The sequence below is a fragment of the Mobula birostris genome, chromosome 2 (assembly GCF_030028105.1).
Source record: "Mobula birostris isolate sMobBir1 chromosome 2, sMobBir1.hap1, whole genome shotgun sequence".
Taxonomy (NCBI): domain Eukaryota; kingdom Metazoa; phylum Chordata; class Chondrichthyes; order Myliobatiformes; family Myliobatidae; genus Mobula; species Mobula birostris.
In genome coordinates, this window is record NC_092371.1 from 19,452,299 (window position 1) to 19,474,059 (window position 21,761).

The 21,761-nt window shown below is 41.6% G+C and overlaps 1 protein-coding gene across 3 annotated transcripts in view; it reads left to right on the top strand.

Moving 5' to 3' along the window:
• LOC140185111 (cadherin-22-like) overlaps window positions 1-21,761 on the top strand; it is a 1,010,842-nt gene that overhangs the window by 523,507 nt on the left and 465,574 nt on the right. The gene's annotated exons all lie outside the window — the stretch shown is intronic.

Here is a 21,761-nt window from a genome sequence, read left to right on the forward strand (position 1 = left end):
AGGACCTCCACCCAAAATATCATCGGTCCATTTCTCCTGCATAGATGCTGCTTGACCTGCTGAATTCTTCCAGAGTTTGTGTGTTACTCCAGATTCTATACTCTCTTGTGTCTCCAGGCAGGATTAGTACTCTGGAACACTGGGTGTTATCTTATGTTTCTATATGGTAACCATACTTTGCAGTACAAGTTGATCAGTAGATCCTATTTCACTCTTGTTATTCCTGAGATGTATAAAATACTTTTTCAATTGAAATTAAAATGTTGGAAATATTCAGCAAGACAAACAGTAACTGTAGGAGTAGATGTACAGAAAACGTTGCAGGTCAAGGACTCTTAGTGCAATTAGTTAAAGGAAGGTTTAAATAAAAGATAACTTTAAATTGCAGAGAAAGTGGGAAGAAGGGATTGGACAAAGGGAAAACCTGTTATAGCATGTGTCCAAGTCAAATAGTTTAATGAAGCAATTAGTGTTGATTATACTTTTGGGTCTATCTGTCCAATTGGAGAAAGAGAAACTGCACCAATGTCTTGTTTCAGTCTATCCGGGCTAGGCGGTGTTCGGTGAGCTGGAGGAGTTTTTGTATGGAATGCTTCAGATCTTAGGGAGACCTAATGTGGCAGCTTCATTGCTGAAGCACTATCACTGAACAGCACATCCAAGTTCAGTTGTTGATCAGGAGGTTGATTATCTGTCTTGGCCTTGGGACATGCTGGTCTAAGATTTCTGTCAGATGGCTCCAGTCATGTTAATGTAGTGGGCGAGAAGTTGGGAGAAGGAGACACATAAGCAATCAAACATTGGCTCTTGTCTCTGTGGCATTGGCAGCAGGGCCACACAGAGGTCAAATAAGCAAGAATCAATTAAATGCAGCAGTTGTAATTTGATGGTTTATTCATAAAAATACACTTCAATGTGTTCAAGTCACCATCAAGAGAAAATCTTCAGATGCTGGAAATCCAAGCAACACACACAAAATGCTGAAGGAACTCAGCAGGCCAGGCAGCATCTATGGAAAAAAAGTACAGTTGACTTTTTGGGCCGAGACCCTTTGGCAGGACTGGAGAAAAAAGAAAGATGAGAAGCAGATTTAAAAGGTGAGGGAGTGAAGAATAAAACACAAGGAGATGGGTGAAACTGGGAGGGGAAGGGATAAAGTAAAGAGCTGGGAAGTTGATTGGTGAAAGGGATACAGGGCTGGAGAAGAGGGAGTCTGATAGGAGAAGACAGAAGGTCATGGAAGAAAGAAAAGGGGGGAGAAGCACCAAAGGGAGGCGATGGGCAGGCAAGAAGATAAGATAAGAGAGGGAAGAAGGAATGGGGAATTTGGGAATGGTGAAGGAGGTGGGGGGGCGGGGAGCTATTACCGGAAATTCGTGAAATTGATGTTCTTGTCATCAGGTTGGAGGCTACCCAGATGGAATATAATGTGCTGTTCCTCCAACCTGAGTGTGGCCTCAATGCAACAGTAGAGGAAACCATGGATTGACATAGCAACACACATCAAAGTTGCTGGTGAACACAGCAGGCCAGGCAGCATCTCTAGGAAGAGGTACAGTGGACGTTTCAGGCCGAGACCCTTCGTCAGGACTAACTGAAGGAAGAGTTAGTAAGAGATTTGAAAGTGGGAGGGGGAGGGGGAGGGGGAGATCCAAAATGATAGGAGAAGACAGGAGGGGGAGGGATGGAGCCAAGAGCTGGACAGGTGATTGGCAAAGGGGATATGAGAGGATCATGGGACAGGAGGCCCAGGGAGAAAGACGGGGTGGGGGGGGGGGAACCCAGAGGGACAGAGGGAGAAAAATGAGAGTGAGAGAAAGAATGTGGGTTTAAAAATAAATAACGGATGGGGTACGAGGGGGAGGTGGGGCATTAGCGGAAGTTAGAGAAGTCAGTGTTCATTGCATCAGGTTGGAGGCTACCCAGACGGAATATAAGGTGCTGTTCCTCCAACCTGAGTGTGGCTTCATCTTTACAGTAGAGGAGGCCGTGGATAGATATGTCAGAATGGGAATGGGATGTGGAATTAAAATGTGTGGCAATGTGTGTTGCTTGAATTTCCAGCATCTGCAGAATTCCTGTTGTTCATGGATTGTCATATTGGAGTGGGAATGAGAAGTGATATTAAAACGGGTGGCCACTGGGAGATCCCACTTCTTCTGGTGGATGAAGCTTAGGTGCTCGATGTAACGGTCTCCCAATTTACGTTGGGTCTCTCGGATAAACATGCATGTCGGTTCTTACCCTATCCTACCAGCGATAGGGTTTCTCTTGTCCTTACCTACCACCCCACCAGCCTCCATGTCCAGCATGTAATTCTCTGGAACTTCCACCATATCCAATGGGATCCCACGATCAAAGACATCTTTCCCTCCCCCCGCCCCCACTTTCTGCTTTCCGCAGGGATCGCTCCCTATGCGACTCCCATGTCTATTTGTCCCTCCCCACTGATCTCCCTCCTGGCATTTATCCTTGCAAGTGGAACAAGTGCTCCACCTGCCCCTGCACTTCCTTACTCACTACCATTCAGGGCCCTAAACAGTCCTTACAGAAGAGTTTACACTTCACTTGTGAGTCTGTTGGGGTCACATACTGTGCTCGGTGCTCCCGGTGTGGCCTCCTGTGTATCGGTGAGACCCAGTGTAGATTGGGAGACCGTTTTACCCAGGGATTCCCAACCTTTCTTGCACTGTGGACCGGTGGGGGTGGCGGTGAGGTGTTCAAATAGGGTTGCCAACTTTCTCACTCCCAAATAAGGGACAAAAGTAGCAGTCAAATACAGGACACTTGTGTTTACCCTGACAAAGACTACGATGACCATGAAGCCTTGCACGGGCACCCGTGTGCATATGCGTGACGTGCACATACGTGACGTGTGCATGGGTGTACGTGCCGATTTTTTCTACAAATTGGTTTTGGCTTAATCTCCCGATTCTGATAAGTGAAACTACACTGTGCATATATTATTTCTACTTTAAATAGGCGGTGTATTTATCATATCATTCCTGCTTTTACTATATATTAGTGTTATTTTAGGTTTTATGTGTTATTTGGTATGATTTGATAGGTTATTTTTTGGGTTTGGGAACGCTCAAAAATTTTTCCCATATAAATTAATGGTAATTGCTTTTTCGTTTTACGCCATTTTAGCATGAAGGGTTTCATAGGAACACTCTACCTTAGCGGGGAAAATACGGGACAAGGGCAGTCCCGTATGGGACAAACCAATTTAGCCCAATATACAGGATGTCCTGGCTAATACGGGACAGCTGGCAAACCTATGTTCAAGTTCAACAGTGCGTGACAGGGAATAAGGAAAGGTGCAGCTGACTCATATCGTTTCATATCGCCAAATCATATCGTTTCCTCGCGGCTCGGTAGCACATGCTTTGCAGCTCGGTACCGGTTCGCGGCCTGGTGGTTGGGTACCACTGGTTTTACAGAGCACCTACGCTCCGTCCACCAGAAGAGGTGGGATCTTCCAGTAGCCACCCATTTTAATTGCACTTCCCATTCCCACTCTGAAATGTCTATCCATAGCTTCCTCTACTGTTGCAATGAGACCACACTCAGGTTGGAGGAACAACACCTTATCTGGGTAACCTCATCTGGGTAACCCCTCCGACCTAATGGCATGAACATCGATTTCTCGAACTTCTGGTAATGCCCACCCACTCTCTCCTTCACCATTTCCCATCCCCTTTTTCCTTTCTCACCTTATCTCCATGCCTGCCCATCGCCTCCTTCTGGTGTTCTTCCCCACTTTTCTTTCGCCCATGGCCATCTGTTCTCTCCTTTCAGACTCCCCCTTCCAGCCATGTAACTCTTCCACCAATCAACTTCCCACCTCTTAACTTCATCTCTCCCCCCTCCCAGTTTCACCTTGTGGTTCTCTCTCTCCTCCCTTTTATCTCTCTCCTCATCTTTTTTTTCTCCAGTCCTGGCAAAAGGTCTCGGCCTGAAAAATTGACTACTTTTATCCACAGATACTGCCTGGCCTGCCGAGTTCCTCCAGCATTTTGTGTGAGTTACTTTCATGTGGCACTGTATTTATCTGGATGTCATTTTGCGGAGAGATGTCCGAGAGATATTTTTACTCAAGTTGATCTTTAATTCTTTCTCTAAAACCTGTTCAGTCAACCACCACCTACTTTTATACAGCATGTCTAATGTAATGTAAGACAACGCTCCTTCAATAAATTTCAGATACCCTTCCTAATTCATTCTTCTTCAGTTTAACATTCATGAATGTTGAAAAAATGTTTCTGACATTAAAAGGTGACATTAATAGGTGAACTGTTCATGATGTAGGTGCTTCAAAGTCAGGCTGACTTCGAAATTAGAATGCCCATTAACATCTTTTACGAAGATATTTGGTCTATGTTGAGTAACATTGTGTTCCATCATACTGAAATGATCAGCAATGGTGTTTGAAGAATGGAAGATTTTGAGTCTATTATCTTTGAAATAATATCTGACAGAAATGCAATAATAGATGACAAGAAAAATATATTGAAATTTGTTGCAGGTGGAGATAACATATATGGGTAGTACTTGAATGAATAAATGATAAAATAAATTATCTAAATTGGCACCCAGTGTATTGACAGTGTTCTTCTCTCAGGTGTGAAATTTATGGTTATGTCACAGCAGTGTGTTAAACTGCATGAACTAGTGTTTATTCCAGATAATTACAAATCTTGTCACACAGCAAAAAAGCACACAAATCATCCAATTATTTGTACTAGGTAAATAAAAAGAATGCAACAGAGGCTTGCCTTTATTTAGCACTCTTCATATTGAGAAACTTCAAAGCATGAGGTGCTCAATGACGTACAGTCACTCATGCAGTGGAGGAAAGACAACAGCCAGTCGGTGCTCAGCATAGATCCCAGCCAGTGATGTGATACTGATAACAACTCAATCAGTATGTGGAAAGGTGAAAGTGTACTGCCTTGAAACAAGACATATCGAGATTAAATAACCTAGAGGGTGAATGCTTCTCCTCTCTGATTTTTATTCTTAATGCGGCTGGATTCCAAGCACAAAGGCCCATCTACTTCTCCAGAGTCTCCCTCGAGTAGGTCTCCATTCTCTATGTGTGCGTATTTGCAGTGACAATGATCAGGTCTTGGGGGAATAAGAAAACAGAGGTGACATTTGACTTGATCTCATCCAATATGTACAGGTACGTGTTTTGTAAAGATTAAAAGTTATCAGTCAGGAATAGAAGCCATCAATATTCCTATCTCAGCCCAGGGATTCTGAGATACTGACTTCAAAGTTCAAAGTATGTTTTTAAGATCAAAGTACACACACACACACACATATCACTGTATATAACCCTAAGATTCATTTTCCTGCAGGAATACTCAGCAAACCTATACAATAAGAACTATAACAGGATCAATGAAAAATCAACTAGTGTGCAACTGGCAACGAACTATGCAAATACAAATATAGGTAAATAGCAATAAGTAACGAGAACATGAAATAATAAGATAAGGAGTCCTTAAAGTGAAATCATTAGTTGTGGAACCTTTCAATGGATGGGAAAGTGAGTGCAATTATCCCATTTGTTCAAGAGCCTGATGGTTGTGGGGTGGTAACTATTCTTGAACCTGGTGGTGCAGCTCCTGAGGCTGTTGTACCTTCTACCTGATGGCACCAATGAGAAATGAGCATGGCTTGGGTGATGGTGATCTCTGCTGATAGATGCTGCTTTCCTATGACAGCGATTCGTACAAATGCGCTCAATGGTTGGGAGGGCTTTATCCGTGATGTATTGAGCCAAATCCACTACCTTTCATAGGAATTTCCATTCAAAGCCATTGGTCTTTTATACTAGGCCATGATGCAGCCAGTCAATACAATCTCCAGTACTTTATACTTTATACTTTATTGTCACCAAACAATTGATACTAGAGCGTACAATCATCACAGTGATATTTGATTCCGCTCTTCGTGCTCCCTGGAGTACGAATCAATAGTAAATATTGAAAATTTAAATTATAAATCATAAATAGAAAATAGAAAAGGGAAAGTAAGGTAGTGCAAAAAAAAACGAGAGGCAGGTTCGGATATTTGGAGGGTACGGCCCAGATCCGGGTCAGGATTTGTTCAGCAGTCTTATCACAGTTGGAAAGAAGCTGTTTCCAAATCTGGCCGTACCAGTCTTCAAGCTCCTGAGCCTTCTCCCAGAGGGAAGAGGGATGAAAAGTGTGTTGGCTGGGTGGGTCGTGTCCTTGATTATCCTGGCAGCACTACTCTGACAGCGTGCGGTGTAAGGTGGGTCCAAGGACGGAAGGTTGGTTTGTGTGATGTGCTGGGCTGTGTTCACAATCTTCTGCAGCTTCTTCCGGTCTTGGACAGAACAACTTCCATATAGGGTTGTGATGCACCCCAGAAGAATGCTTTCTAAGGTGCATCTATAAAAATTAGTGAGGGTTTTAGGGGACAGGCCAAATTTCGTTAGCTTCCTCAGGAAGTAAAGGCGCAGGTGGGCCTTCTTGGCAGTGGACTCTGCTTGGTTGGACCAAGTCAGGTCATTTGTGATATTGACCACAAGGAACTTAAAGCTTTTGACCTGTTCCACTTGCGCACCACCGATGTAAATGGGGCCATGCGGTCCGCTACTCCTGCTGAAGTCAACAACCAATTCCTTCGTCTTGTTGACATTGAGGAATAAGTTATTGTCTTCGCACCATGCCACCAGGTTCTTAATTTCCTCTCTGTACTCAAACTCATCATTACCCAAGATACGGCCTACAATTGTGGTGTCATCAGCAAACTTACATATTGAGTTTGAGGGAAACTTGGCTACTCAATCATGGGTGTACAGTGAGTACAGCAGGGGGCTGAGTATACAGCCTTGTGGGGCACCGGTGCTCAGAGTGATTGTAGAGGAGAGCTTGTCCCCTATTGTTACAGCCTGGGTCCTGTCTGAGAGGAAGTTGAAGATCCAGCTGCAGATCTGAGTGCTAAGGCCCAGGTTCCGGAGCTGAGGAATCAGTTTATTTGGAATGATGGTATTAATGATGGTACACAGGTATGTCAAAGTTTTAGATGTCATGCCTGATCTCCACAGACTCCTAAGGAAGTAGAGGTGCTGCCATGCTTTCTTTTCAATTGCATATATGTACTGGGTCCAGACAGATCTTCAAAAATAGTAAGACCCAGGAATTTAAAGTTGCTGACCCTTTCCACCTCTGATCCACCGGTGATTACTTGCTCATGGACCTCTAGTTTCCCTCTCCCAAAGTCTATAATCAGTTCTCTGGTCTTGCTGACATTGAGTAAGAGGCTGTTATTATGACACCACTCAGCCAAATTTTCAATCAAACAATAAGCATTCAAAAATTTCCAAAATGCTTAAAACATACAAAAAACACTTATCCAGGCACTTTAAACTCTCATATAAAGAAAGAATTAAAGCCAATCTCTTGATTCCTTACAGACATTCTATTCCATTGAAGTCAATATAATAGAACATCCCAGTCACTTGACACAGTGTATTTACGTACATTCTCCATTGTAAATGGTGGAATGTTGCTGAATTTTCTGTTGTTCTGTTAGTTTTACAAGGGCAGCTGTGCTGGATTTCAATTAATATGTTTTGCATCTTGGTGTCCATATGAGGATTGGCTGATGCTGAAGCCAACAACGCCCCCTGGGGATATGCTGTCAATTAAGACCAGAATTTGGCATATCGCTGTGTAAAATCAGGCCTCTGTTTCTTAATTCTCTGTGGGTAAATATCATTGCAGGAGCTGGTGAATACTGCTATACATCATATCCTGGCTAATGGGTTATCAATTGAATAAGATTTGCAAAATTAAAGTTCACTTCTGTGTAACTGAGTTCACAAACTTGTTTTTCCATCTTGTTGCTCAGTTTGTTATCCTGTAACACATATGCACACACTTCTTAACCCCATAAATGGTTTACCCTTTTGATATTGATCAACAATTCTTCAACCCTTCAGGGAATATGTCCAATTTTCCCCTAATATTTTCAAATTTATTTTGATTCCATATATGTTCATTCCTGCAGAAAATCTCCACTCACCTGTTATAAAATCCATAATTTGATAGTTTTCCTGTATATTGTCAATATTACTTTACTCCCTGCACAAAGCAAGCACCAACAGTGCCGCTACGCATTCCAGGTGTTAAATTGTTACTTGCATCATGCTGAGGAGCAACAGAAAATACTATTTCCTTCACTTACTCCTTCCTTCAGTCATCTCCTACATTATAGTGGTAAAGTTTGAACGCCAGTTGGGAACTTCACTGTATTTAATTGAATGGAATTGAATGGTCTTTATTGTCATTATACATAGGTACAATGAAACTCTGTTTGGCTTCCTCTCAGGCAATTAAATAAAGCGGTAGATAAAAACAAGACAGTAATAGAAAGACAGTATTAAATAGATAAGTAGCAGAAAATAAGTTGCAGCAGCACCAGGATATCACAGTAATGCACAAAGTGCCATTAATGCAAGTATCTGAGTACTTGTGTGTGCTTGTGTGTGCTCACAGTTTCAGTCATTGATCTGTGGGAGTGGTGTGATGGAGGCCACAGCTCTGGGATAGAAGCTGTTCCTCAGTCTATTTGTTCTGGCTTTTAGTGTCCTGAGAATGGCATTATACTGTACACTTATCATTATGGCATCCGCAAAGGCGAACTAATGGCAGAGAGCTGGAATCATCAATTGAAATGATTGAGGGAAATGTTGAGACTAAGACAGAGAGGGTGAATTGTGTAAAGTAGCCAACGTGCTCAATTTGCGTTAAAGGATGCCTTGTGATTGACAAGTGATTAACCCCATTTTTCCAATAATAGACACTGGTCTCGGATGACAGTGACAACATTAGCGATGCTGCTGACCCCAAGCATTTCACTATAGTAGAGTTTCGACTTTTCAATTACTGTACAATCTAACACATTCTATTTTTTGGAGCATATTTTCAGTAACCTCTGTTCTTCACTTTAGATTTACTTTTTGCATCTTCCGTGGTGGAGTCAAATGACTAACAGATTATTTTCATTTGACATAACTGTCCACAGCAGCTCATTACCATTGGCTATTCTGACTGTGAAGCTGACTGATAATTTAAATTCTGTTATTAAGATTATAAATGTCAGAGATTAAAGATGCTGTGCCTCATTATGATCCCCATCAGTTCTTTTGGTGTACACTTGTAAGCGGAGGGCTCCTACATGTTAATTATCCTGTCAACTCCCACCACCTGTTATACAATCCACATTGGTCGTCAGGGTAAAGAAAAGGATGTACGTGCTTGCAGTGCTGACCACTTTTTCACTTCTCTCCCTTTTCTGGTCAGTCAGAGAATGAGGGAGAGGTGACTCCATCTCCAAAAACATGTAAGCATGAGTTGCAGTCCTTGAAAGTGAGTTGTCCATAGGCCCAGAGCTGAGGTGAGTGAAGTTATCCATGCTGGTTTAGCAGCATGATAGTTGAAGATAATGACAATGCCTGAACCTCTTACATAAACTGAGTGCCTCCTATCCCAAATGGATTCAAAGCTCCTGTTTGTAATTTGCTGATAATTATACTGTGCTTTCTATGGAAGCTGTAGGTTTAATTAAGCAATAAATCGAGCCGTACCATGAAAACTTAGCTCAACACCACCGTTGATGGTTCAGGCCATTTCGGGAGCACTGTGTCAGTCAAAGCTCAAGGAATCTTCATGTAATTATGCACCAAATGGATGTGAGGCTGCAATAGTGAGGCATGGCTTATTGCTTTCAATGCAGGTTTCCGGGTTATCCATCACTGTCCATGGGGATGCAGAGAAAACTCAATATATTGAGTGCTCTGGTTAGCAAACAAGAAACAGCCTACCCTGACACCCTTCAAAATATTGTCAGCAACTTTAACCTTTGAAGAAATCTCTGCCCAATTATCAAAATATCACCTGAAGCACCAGGGGTCTAATAACACTCAACTATTGCTACACTACTATCAGGAATGCCTATCGTTAAGCCCCTAGAATGCATTTTGGGAAATCTGATCATCAGACTGTCCTCCTCCTAACTGCAGAAGCTTAAGAACAAGGCTCGCGGGGTAAGGAGAACAAAGAGGTGACCATATGAGGAAAAGGAAAGCAATTGGTGAACTGGGCCATGTTCAAGAACTCATCAGATGATCTGAAATAATACATCACAGTGATCATGGACTTTATAATGTCATGGATGAGTGTACCCCCCAAAAAAACATTCAATGCCTTCCCCAACCAGAAGCACTGGATGAACTTAGAGATCTGCAATCTGCTGAGGGCCATATCAGTGAGGTTCAGGTCTGATGACCAAGTAAGATACAAGAGGTCTAGGCATGACTTCCAGGAAGCCATCTCACATGCAAAGTGGCAATTGTGGGCCAAATCTGAATCACAGAAGCAGTGGTAAGGCTTGAATGCTATCACTTTCTACAAAGTAAAACCGAGCAAAATATGTGACAAAAAGTTTTGATCCCAGATGCTTGTTTTGACTGACAAAACATGGAGGAATCTTTGTAAAACTCACAGCCCTGACAACCATGTGTTTTCACTCTCTGAGGCAATATGAGAACATCATTCAGGAGGGTGAACCTATGAAAAGCATTTGGCCCTGACAGAGTACCTGGCCAAGTATTGAAGAGCTGTACTGATCGACTGGCTGGAGTCTTCACTGATATTTTTAAACTCTCCCTTCAGCTGTCTGTTATACCCACCTGTTTCAAGCAAGTTTCAGTCATAACAGTGCCCAAGAAGAACATGGTAACCTGCCTCAATGACTATCATCTTGTAACACTTACATCGACTATGATGACGTTCATTGAGAGGCTGGTGATGAAGCATGTTAACACCCGCCTGAGGAACAAATTGGATCCACTCCAGTTTGCCTACCATCACAACAGGTCAACATCAGGTGCCATTTCATTGTCTCTTCACTCAACCCTGAAACATCTGGACAGTGAAGGTGCATACATCAGGATGCTCTTCATTGACTACAGCTCTGCATTCAACACTATTATCCCCTCAAGACTAAACCATAAGCTCCAAGACCCAGGCCCCAATACCTGCTCCCGCAACTGGATCCCTGATTTTCTCACTTGCAGACCCCAGTCAGTCCCGATTGGCAGCAACATCTCCCCTACAATCATCATCAGCACAGGTGTACGTTAAGGTTGTGTGCTTAGACCCCCTGTCCTACCTGCTTTGTACTTATGAGTCTAAGTCTATAAGTCTTTAAATATAATGCAGCTCCAATTCCATATAAAAGTTTGCTGATGACACTGCTGTTGTTGGCCAAACCAAAGATGATGATGAATCAGGATAAACGAGGGGGGTAGAAAATCTGGCTGAATGGTATCACAACAGCAACTTGTCATTCAATGTCATCAAGACAAAGGGGCTGATTATTGACTCCTGCAGGGGCAAACCAGAGGTCCATAAACCACTCCTCATCAGAGAGAAGTGGTGCAGAAGGTCAGTAACTCGAAATTTAATTTCAAAGGATCTGTCCTGGCTCCAGCATATAAGAGCCATTACAAAGAAGACATGTACTCTCTTAGACATTTGGACATATTCAGCATGTTATCTAAAACTTGGACAAACTTCTACAGATGGAAGACTTTACTGGTCTAGTATAAAAACACCAATGCCTTTGAATGGAAAAGCTTGCAAAAAGTAATGGATACAGGAGGGTAAAGCCCTCCCCACCGATGAGCACATCTACAAGGAGCACTGTCTCAGGAAAGCAGCATCCATCACCAAGAACCCCCACCATCCAGGCCATGCTCTCTTCTCACTGCTGCCATCAGAAAGAAGGTAGAGGAGGCTCAGGACTCACACCACCAGGCTCACAAACAATTATTACCCTTCAACTATCAGGTTCTTGAGCTAGAAAGGATAGCCACTCAACTTTACTCGCTCCATCACTGAACTGATTCCATAACCTATGGACTCACTGTCTACAACTCGTGTTCTCAATATTTATTACTTATTTCTCTTTTTTTATTAGCTTTTTGTATTTGCAGTTTGTTTGCTTTTACACATTGGTTGCTTGTCCATCTTTGTTGTGTGTGGTATTTCATTGATTCTAATTTATTCTTTGTATTTACGGTGAATTCCCACAAAAAAATGAATCTCAGAGTAGTATATGGTGACATATATGTACTTTGATAATAAATTTACTTTGAACTGGTTAAAGGACTGTTGAGGGAATTGTGAGAGTGTATGAGCCTAATGGAACTGATAGAAATTAGTGAGGTTAGATATATTAAGAGGTCAGTATATGGTTTGGTAATCAGGGACTAGTATCCAAGGCTTAGACTTATAAACAATGCAGGAGGAGATGACAAAAAAGACCACAGATGCTGATATCTGGAACAACATGCAAAATGCTGGGAGAACTCAGAGGGTCAAACAGCACTTGTAGTTGTTAAATGTGTAAGTTGAGATTTCGGCCCAGGATCCTGCATCAGTATAGGGTAGATGGAAGGAATCAGTGCTGAGAGATATCTGTGGGAAGGATAAGTTTAATAGTAGGGAAGATGAGGTGGGTATTCAGGGTGGTCTGTGATTGATGGTTAAACATTGCAACAAGTGGTTGTGAGAACAGTGAGCTGGCGTTAAAATCTGTGGAGGAACTCAACGCTTTGAGCAGCATCTGTGGGAGGAAAAGAATTATCAACGTTTCAAGTCAAAACTCTGCATTGGGGCTTGCTCCTTCTAGCATCTCCCACAAATGCTGCTCAATCCAATGAGTTCCTTCAATAATTTGTTTGTTGCTCCAGATTCCAGCATCTGCAGTCTCCCACATCTTCAGTGAATTAGTGTGAACATGGTGGAGGTAAAAAGGTGAGTCATCATTAGACAATAGGCTCTTATATGCTCCTAAGGGATGGTCTGTTCATGTGTGGGCCACAGGGGAACCAGGTTTTATGCTATTGTGTGCTATGTTGAACTAGGTAGCAAGCACCTAGTGAGGCTCTCTAGTTCAACACAGCTTGCTGTCAACATAGCAAAGAGGTTTGCTGAGGTAGAAATCACCTTTACGACCTCTAGTGGCAAAGGTCATGGCACTGAAAAGTGGCTTCTGTATGGGTGGCCATGTACACTAGTGCAAATGACATTGTAAAATCTCATTGCACAATCACTCCACCTGCTCTTATTAGAACTACATTAACACAAATCTGGTCTTTACCTTTCAAACATTAAATCTTTCACCCCATTCATAAGAAAGATGCTGTAGTTTGGAAAACAAAGAAATGTTTTGTCCACTTTGCACCTCCTATGCATTGCTATCTGCAAGGTATTAAGAGACACCTGTAAGTTTGGACAACCTGCCATTAGTTTATGTTATTTTAAAACACAGCTGGTGCATCAACTTGAAATGAGACGCTTTCTATTTTAGGACACTTCAAGATTTGTTTACATTTCCTAAATGTAACCTAAGTAAATAACTAATGTGTGGAATTCAGAAATTACAAATGCCTTCTTTGCTTAGTCCAATCAGCTGCTGTTTGCTCTTGGGCGAAATTTGTCAGAATTTATTTTTAAATTTCCTACTATTATGTTTGTTTTCCGTGTTCTGTTAATATTTTACATTGCATTTTGTCTACATGACACATTTAACCATTTCTTGCACATGGTTAGTGAACTTAGGGTAAGCCACTATCTTAAAGTTACCTGATATGATAAGTTGGGCTCTTGACCTTGCACTTACCTGTCCACCTGCACGGCACAGTCTCTGTACTGTAACATTGTATTCTGCACTCTGCTATTGTTTAACCGTGAACAACCTCAACGCACTGCTGTAATGACTGATCTGCGTGGTTGGTGTGCTGGGCAAGTATTTCTCTGAACCTTGGTGCATATGACAATGATGAAACCAATGTACCAATTTAACAAGTTTATCACATAATGAAAATCAAAAGCTTACCTAACATAGAGATCCACGTAGCACAATTGCCTTAAGTTTAGTAGAGGACAACAGCTCGTAATTGGACTTGTTGATTGGATTCTTCCTGTATCTTTCAGCTCAAACATGTTTGAACTACCGACTGCTGCAGGTGGAGCTGGTAAAGTGGCAGAAAGGACAACAAGACATTTAAGAATCAGAACTATCACACCAGCAAGTGTATCCCCAACCAATGAGGCTTAAGGACTGTGTAAACAATGGGAAGGAAATTTCATTTTGTTCATTTGATCCGCTGGATAATTTAACAATATCACACCACTAAAGGGATATTCTGAGTTACTAGGCTATATTTTCTGATACCTCTGCGCAAAGTTAGCAGCTATAACATGCATGGAGTATAAAATTGTGAAGTCAGTGACAAGGTGTCATAGATTCACAGTGTAATACAACATAGAAACAGCCCAAATCATCCATGCCAGCCAGGGTGCCCATCTAAGCTGGTCCCACCTGCCCACATTTACCCCATATCTCTCAAAATCTTTCCTTTTAAGTACCTGTCCTCTTAAGCATTAAAATTGTATCTTTCTCAAAAACATCAACTTGCACCTCACCCTATATTCCCACACTAATAATTGAAAATCTTGCCCTTCAGATTATCTTTAAATATGTTCACTCTCATTTTAGGCCTATGCCCACTAACTTCAGGCTTTCTGACTTAAGTGAAAAAGACTCCGACTTACTTTCTTATCTGTAAACTTCATACTTTTTTATTTTGTTAAGATACTTCCGGCCCTTCAAGCCATGCTGTACAGCAACCCAGGAACCCAGGATTTAATCCTAGCCTAATCAAGGGACAGTTTTACAATGACCAATTAACCTACTGGTTCCTCTTTGGACTCTGGGAGGAAACCTGATCATGCATGCCATGGGGAGGATGCACAGGCTCCCTACAGATGACGCTGGAATTGAACTCTGAACTCCGATTGTAATAGAGTCACATTAACTGCTATGCTACCATGGCAGCCATTTTGTAAAACTTTAAAGAGTCAGCCCTAATCGTCCTACATTGCAGTGAGAATAAACCCAGCCTGGGAAACAACTTAATCAGTAGTTTAAAGTGATTCTCTTTTCATGGGGAAATAGAAAGTAGTAGGAACACTCAGCAGGGCAGTGGCACCTGTGAAGAGAGAAATTCTGTCAATATTTCAGGATGACAACTTCTTATCAAGAGTTCTAGTCATTTACTGGAAATGTTTTCTAAATTTCTGTCTCCACAGATACTGCCTGAACTGCTGAGTGTCACAGAGAACCTCAGTTTTTCAACAATCACAGCTTTGGATTTTCCTTTTTGTCATAGCTTTCAGACTCATTTGTACGTTAATTCCTTTTAATAATAACTAGGAAATAAGAAGGATATTTGGTAGCTGCTAAGTTATCACTGTGTTCTGTTTCATTCCAGATCTCACTGGGAAATGAGCATATTTCATTATTAATTTATTTGTACTACTTCTCTTGTCACTAAGTGCCCATTTAATTTGGTTCCTTGATCCTGCACCTGATGGTGTGGTTTCAATGTAATGTTAGTGTCATTCAAAGTGGAATACCCAGGCATTGTAGGGTGGTGGAAGGGACTAATTCCCAATGGGACGGGCAATGCCATGCTACCTTGCCTGTTTGCTTTAGTAGACATGAAAGGTGCGAAGCCACAATTCCTCAAGGGCAGACAATTTTAAAACCCTCAAAACAGATTTCCTGATTTTTCTACACTGGTTGTCCTTTGTACTTTATTTGCCTGCATAACCATGAATAAAATTATTGCCTATAAATATCCTTACAAACTTTACATATATTGTGATATGGTGTGCTGAATAAATTTGATCACTTCACCAGTTCCCCTGCCTTTCTTAACTATGCAAAGCTCCTGAGCCCTGATATTATCTTTGTTAAACAACACATGCACTCTCAAGGTAATTACAGCCTTCCTGTTGTTATGGTTACTAGTGCCACATAAAATATTACAGACGGATTAAACAGAACAGTTGTTTAGCAATAGTTCCTCCTCTGGTTTGCATTCTGTCTCGTTGCTAATATATCTTGTTGTCTTTTCCATTGGAATGAATCTGTTGGAAGTATCAATGATCAGTTTATATTAAATCCTGTCACAATAATTTCATTTATTACATATTTTCTATTTAGCTATCACACTAACACTTTACATTTTTCCACATAGACCAGTAGTTTCCAACTAATTGCCTGGTCTTACAGATGATCCACAGTGGTGCATTTGTCAGAGCCACTGCCTCACAGTTCCAGTGACGTGGGTTCAATTCTGACCCCCAGTGCTGTCTGTGTGGAAATTGCAAGCTTCACCTCTGGGTGTTCCATTTTCCTTCCATTATCCAAAGACATACAGGTTGGTAGGTTAATTGGCATTGGTAAATTGCCCGCCAGTGAGTTGTAGATTCTGAGGGGTGGCTTACTGGAATAAAATGGGGTGTGTAATTGGGTGTTTGATTGTAAACACATATTGCTGGCTGAATGGTCTGTCTCCATGGTATATGACTCTATGACCTTTGTGACTCCACAATCACAATTCTGATTCAAATTCTCGCCTACTTGATGTTTCACATAACTTATGTAGCCCCCCGGCAAGCCTCATGGTCACGCAGCTCGCTGTTGTCTAGGGAAACAGCCCTCGGCCCCGCCAAACTGGGTAATTAGTTCGTGTGGATGCTGGGTGATGTATCCCACCCTGCCCAAATAACAGACAATACACCAGATACAATTAAATGAATTACAGTTTATAGATATTACTGGAACTATATAATTAATAGAGAATAAAATATAAAAGGAAAATGAAAAGGCGCCACACTTATCAAAGTTCAATCTCTTCGTGCACAAACAGTTGAGCTCGGGGCCCTCCTTTTTCACCCTGCAATCCCCTCGGACCACCTTGACCTGCCGCCTGGGACCAACAACGGTGGTCGACCAGACGTTCCACACAAGTCCATCTCCGTCTCCTCTCCTCGCTGAACACCCTGGACCTCGGACTCCTGATCGGGGTCCGACCCCGTTAGCCGACTCAAAGCACCTTGTCCATCCTCCTTCTCTCACTCGCGCCTTCTGCCCAAAAACTCGCACATCATAATAACTTACAGACACATAGAAAGAATAACATCTATCCCAATTGGTTCGTTCATCCTCTTATCAGTAATATAATCCAAACAAACTGCTAGCGGGAGGACTTTCTCAGCAGTTAACATAACAAAGAAGCCATTTCAATTATAACATAACAAAGAAGCCATTTTAATTAGCCTATGTGTAAAAGAAGAAACCCATTACGCTTACAAATATTTACTATCTATGCTCTGGAAATTAGAATAAAGAATCCCCTTTGCTTATTGTATAATTTTTCTTTGGCTGAGAATATGATGTCATATGATGAATGCAAATTAAAAAAGGACTGTTAACCACTTTACAGTTGAATATTACCTTCGTAGCTGAGTATTTCACGATCATGGTTTTACTGCTCATTCGGGTAATTGTTGTGGAGTTCTACTCTCAAGCTGCCGAGCAATATGGGATAGCCAAGAAAGGAGTCTTTACGAGACTTTTGACAGAATCTGCTGAGGCTGTAGAATTGGAATCTGAATTGGTTTATTATTGTCACATGGAGACAAGATGCAGTGAAGCACATTTCTTGCACACTGTTCATACAGATTAGACATTGCATAGTGCATTGAGCTACAATAGAACAAGCTGAAACATTGCAGAATAAAGTGTAACATTTACAGAGAAACTGCAGTGCAGCTTAACAATAAGGTACGACATCATGATAAGGTAGAATGTGAGGTCAAGGGTCCATCTTATTGTACTAGAGAATAATTTAATAGTCTTATGACAGATGGATAAAAGCTGTCTTTGAGCCTGGTAGTGCGTGCTTTCTTGCTTTTACACCTTCAGCATGATAGAGGGGGGGGAGGGGAAGAGAGAGAATGCTCGGGGTAGGGTGGGATCTTTGATTACGCTGGTGGTTTCATTGTGGTAGCAAGAGGTATGGACAGAGCCTATGGAGGGAAGGTTAACTTCCATGATGCGCCGAGCTGTGTCCAAAGCTCTCAGCAGTCACGGGCAGAGCTCTTGCCATTCCAAGCTGCGATACATTTAGATAGGATGTTTTCTATGGTGCATTGATAAAAATTGGTCAAGGTCAATGGAGACTTCCAAAATTTCTTTAGTCTCCTGAGGAAGTAGATGCATCAGTGAACTTTCTTGACTGAGATGTCTTGGTGGTTGGACTAGGAAAGGCTGTTGGTGATTTTCTCAATTGATGAAGCTCTCAAACTTAATACCGTGGATGTAGACAGGAGCAAGTGCACAGAACCTCCCTCCACCTCCTGAATCAATGACCAAGTCTTGTTTTTCTGACATTGAAGAAAAGATCAAAGGGGAAAGGGTAAACAAGATATAAAATACACTAATTTGTATAGAGCAAAGGGTGAAAATCTGAAACATAAACAGAAAATGAATGGAAAACTCACCAGGTCAAGCAACAGCTGTGGAAAGCGAAATGGTTGTATTCAGGATCTGAGAGTCAACGTTGACTTTTCTCTCTTTCCACTGATTGCCTCAATGATAGGAGGCAAAGGTGGAAGGTTGGTTCTCATACCAGAGACCTGTGACATGTGGTGTGCCACTGCTCTTGATGCCGAGACCTTCATTGTTCACTGTTTCTGTAAACATTTTGAATGTCGGGTGACTAAATACTGGAGCTGAGATGACCTGCAACAGCTAAACAACAGTGGTGAGATTGCAGTTGAAATATTGTGTGCAGCAATATTCGTTGTGATATAGGAAGGATGTGACTAAGCCAGGGAAGGTGCAGAATAGATTTGCAAGGATGAATAGATTAGGATTGTTTTACCCGGAGTGAAGAAGTCTAATGGGTAACTTTATAGAGAATTATAAAATCATGAGGGCATAGATAACATAGGTGATGATAGTCTTTTCCGTAGGGCCGGAGCATTTAAATCTGGAGGGCACAGGTTGAAGGTGAGAGAGTAAAGATTTAGAAGAGATCTGAAGAGCAAGTTTTTCATATAACAGTTGGTGGGTATGTGGAACACACTGCCAGAGGAAGAGATAGAGGAGGGGACAATTATGACTTTTAAAAGTCATTTGGGTAGGTACATAGATCAGAAATGTTTAGAGCAGGGGTTCCCAACCTTCTATATGGCATGGACCAATACCATTAAGCAAGGAGTCAGTAGACACTACCCACTGGCATGTTTCTTAGCCTAGCCATCTCCTGCCTGGTGTGTCTCACCTAGTAATGCTAATGTCAAAGTATTTGAGTTTGCAAGCCTTAACTGTAGATTGATAATAGTTCTGTTTCTATTGGAGGTTTTCAGGAGGATGCTGATGTTTAGGTCCTGAACTTCACACTATGCCTGGTCTCTTTTAATCTGAGATTGTGGTACACCAGCTCTGCAAGGGCTTCACATTGACGTCAGATAATAGCCATGTGCATCGAGACAGCTTCAGGAGGTGGCAGGGCAGGAAGGCAGCAACATCCTGATGACCTTCACCATCCAGAACACACCCTTCCTGCATTCCTACTAAGGAGGGATTTGGAGAGGGTCCAGAGGAGGTTTACAAGAATGAATCCAAGAATGCAAGGGTTAACACATGAGACACATTTGATTGCCTTGGGTCCGTACTCGCTTGAGACTAGAAGAATAAAGGGAGTCTCATTGAAACCTACTGAATGCTGAAACACCTAGATAATTTGGACACGGAGAGGATGTTTCGTCATGGGAGGATTTATTTTTTTGTAAAATTGAGATGTAGTACAGAATAGGTCTTTCAGGCCCTTTGAGCCGTGCTGCCTAGCAAGCCCCAATATAAAAATGGGGCAATTTACAAAGACGAATTAACCTACCAACCATAGGAGGCCTCTAGGAGGAAACTGGAGCACCCGGAGGAAAGCCACGCAATTATGGGGAGAACGTGCAGACTGCTTAAAGACAGTTGCGGGAATTGAACCCCGGTCACTAATGCTGTAGGTCATTGTGCTAACCACTATGCTGCTGTGGCGTTAGGACCAAAGAGAACACAGCCTCAGAATAGAAGGATGTCACCTTAGAACAGAGATGAGGAAGAATTTCGTTAGCCAGCAAGTGGTGAATCTGTAGAACGTATTGCCACAGACAGCCGCAGAGACCAAGTCATTGGGTATATTTAAAGCGTAGGTTAATAGGGTCATGATTAGTAAGAACATCATAGCCAATGGGGAGAAGGCTGGAGAATGGGGATGAGAGGGAAAATAAATCAGCCACTCAATGGGCTGAATGGCTTCATTCTGCTCCTATGTTCTATGGTTTTATCAGGGAGGAGGTTCAGGAGCTTGAAAATGCATAAACAATATTTTAGGAATGACCTCTTCCCCTCTGCAATCAGATTTCTGAATGGTTGATGCACAATTTCTTTTGTAACTTACAGTAATTTTTATCTCTTGTACTATACTGCTACTGAAAAACAACAAATTTGATGACACACTTTAGTGATAATAAACCTGATTCTGATGTAGTAGAGTTAATTTGGCCCCCTTGCACCCGTTGAAATATCGTCGAAACCATGAAAGCATCACTAGTTGAATATCCATCATTATCAATAGTATTTGAATAAGCCTTTAATGTCTGTTCATACATAAATTAAATTAGGTCACCAAAATAGTTAGTTCTTTCATGAAATATGACTCTGATAAAGGTTATATGGATGTAGCATGTCCTGATCATTTTCTTTTACTTAAGATGACTTTTCATGTCACTTATGATCTGAATAAGAAAAGGTCATATTTAAATAATCTGACCTGCATCCCTGGAACGTGTTCCCACCAGTTTGTTTTATGAGGATAAAAAATACGGGATTCTCTAAACTTATTTCAGTTCCTAACATAGCAATTCTTCAAAGTGTCACTAACCTATAATTGTTAAACCTTGTGGATACACTAAAGATTTCACAGAAACTAATTACCAGTGCAATGGCCACAGAGTCACTGTTACTGTGTGTCACAGAGATAATAGATGGTCTGTGAGAAATAGCTACCTAACAACTAATGTGTAACTGTGAAATGTTCAGATCTCAGTATAGAACTAAACATCAGTTTCTGCCTGATTCAAGCATCCAATTGCTCCCCTGGATCCCCATGGTTCCAATTATGTGTAAAACCATGTCCCAGGATAAATCTTTGCAAACGGCAAATTGAATACTATTTGTACTAGTTGAATTCATTGGTGGTTAAAAATAAATTTGATTGTTTCCATAGCATGGAGTGCTCTAAAATGAAAACCATTTTGAGTCTACCCACGGCACCAAATGATCACAGACACTGGCTTTAAACTGAGAGCCTGATCAATGGACACAGTTGTGAACTGTAAAAGGAGTGAAGAAAATTCAAATTATTGAACTTTTATCAGCAAATGTTTAAGTTGAAAATCCAAAATGCACCTTGTAGGATAATGGCCAAGATGGATAAAAGTAATGAAGGGTTTGGAGGCAAATATAGAGGCAATTAGCCAATGGAGAAATAAAAACTGCAGTTCCTGGAAATCTAAAATAAGAACAGAAAATGCTTGGAAGCACTCAGCATGTTGGGAAAGATTTGTGAAGGGAAAAACAGAGTTGAGAATCAAGTCAAAATTGGAAAATTGTTAGTTTTATTAAGGATTATTGATTATTAAATGTGTTTTTTTAAGTCCTGGTGCAGGGGCGCGACTCAAAACATTGACTAGCTATTTGCCTCTGCTGATGCTGCTCAATCTGCTAAGTTC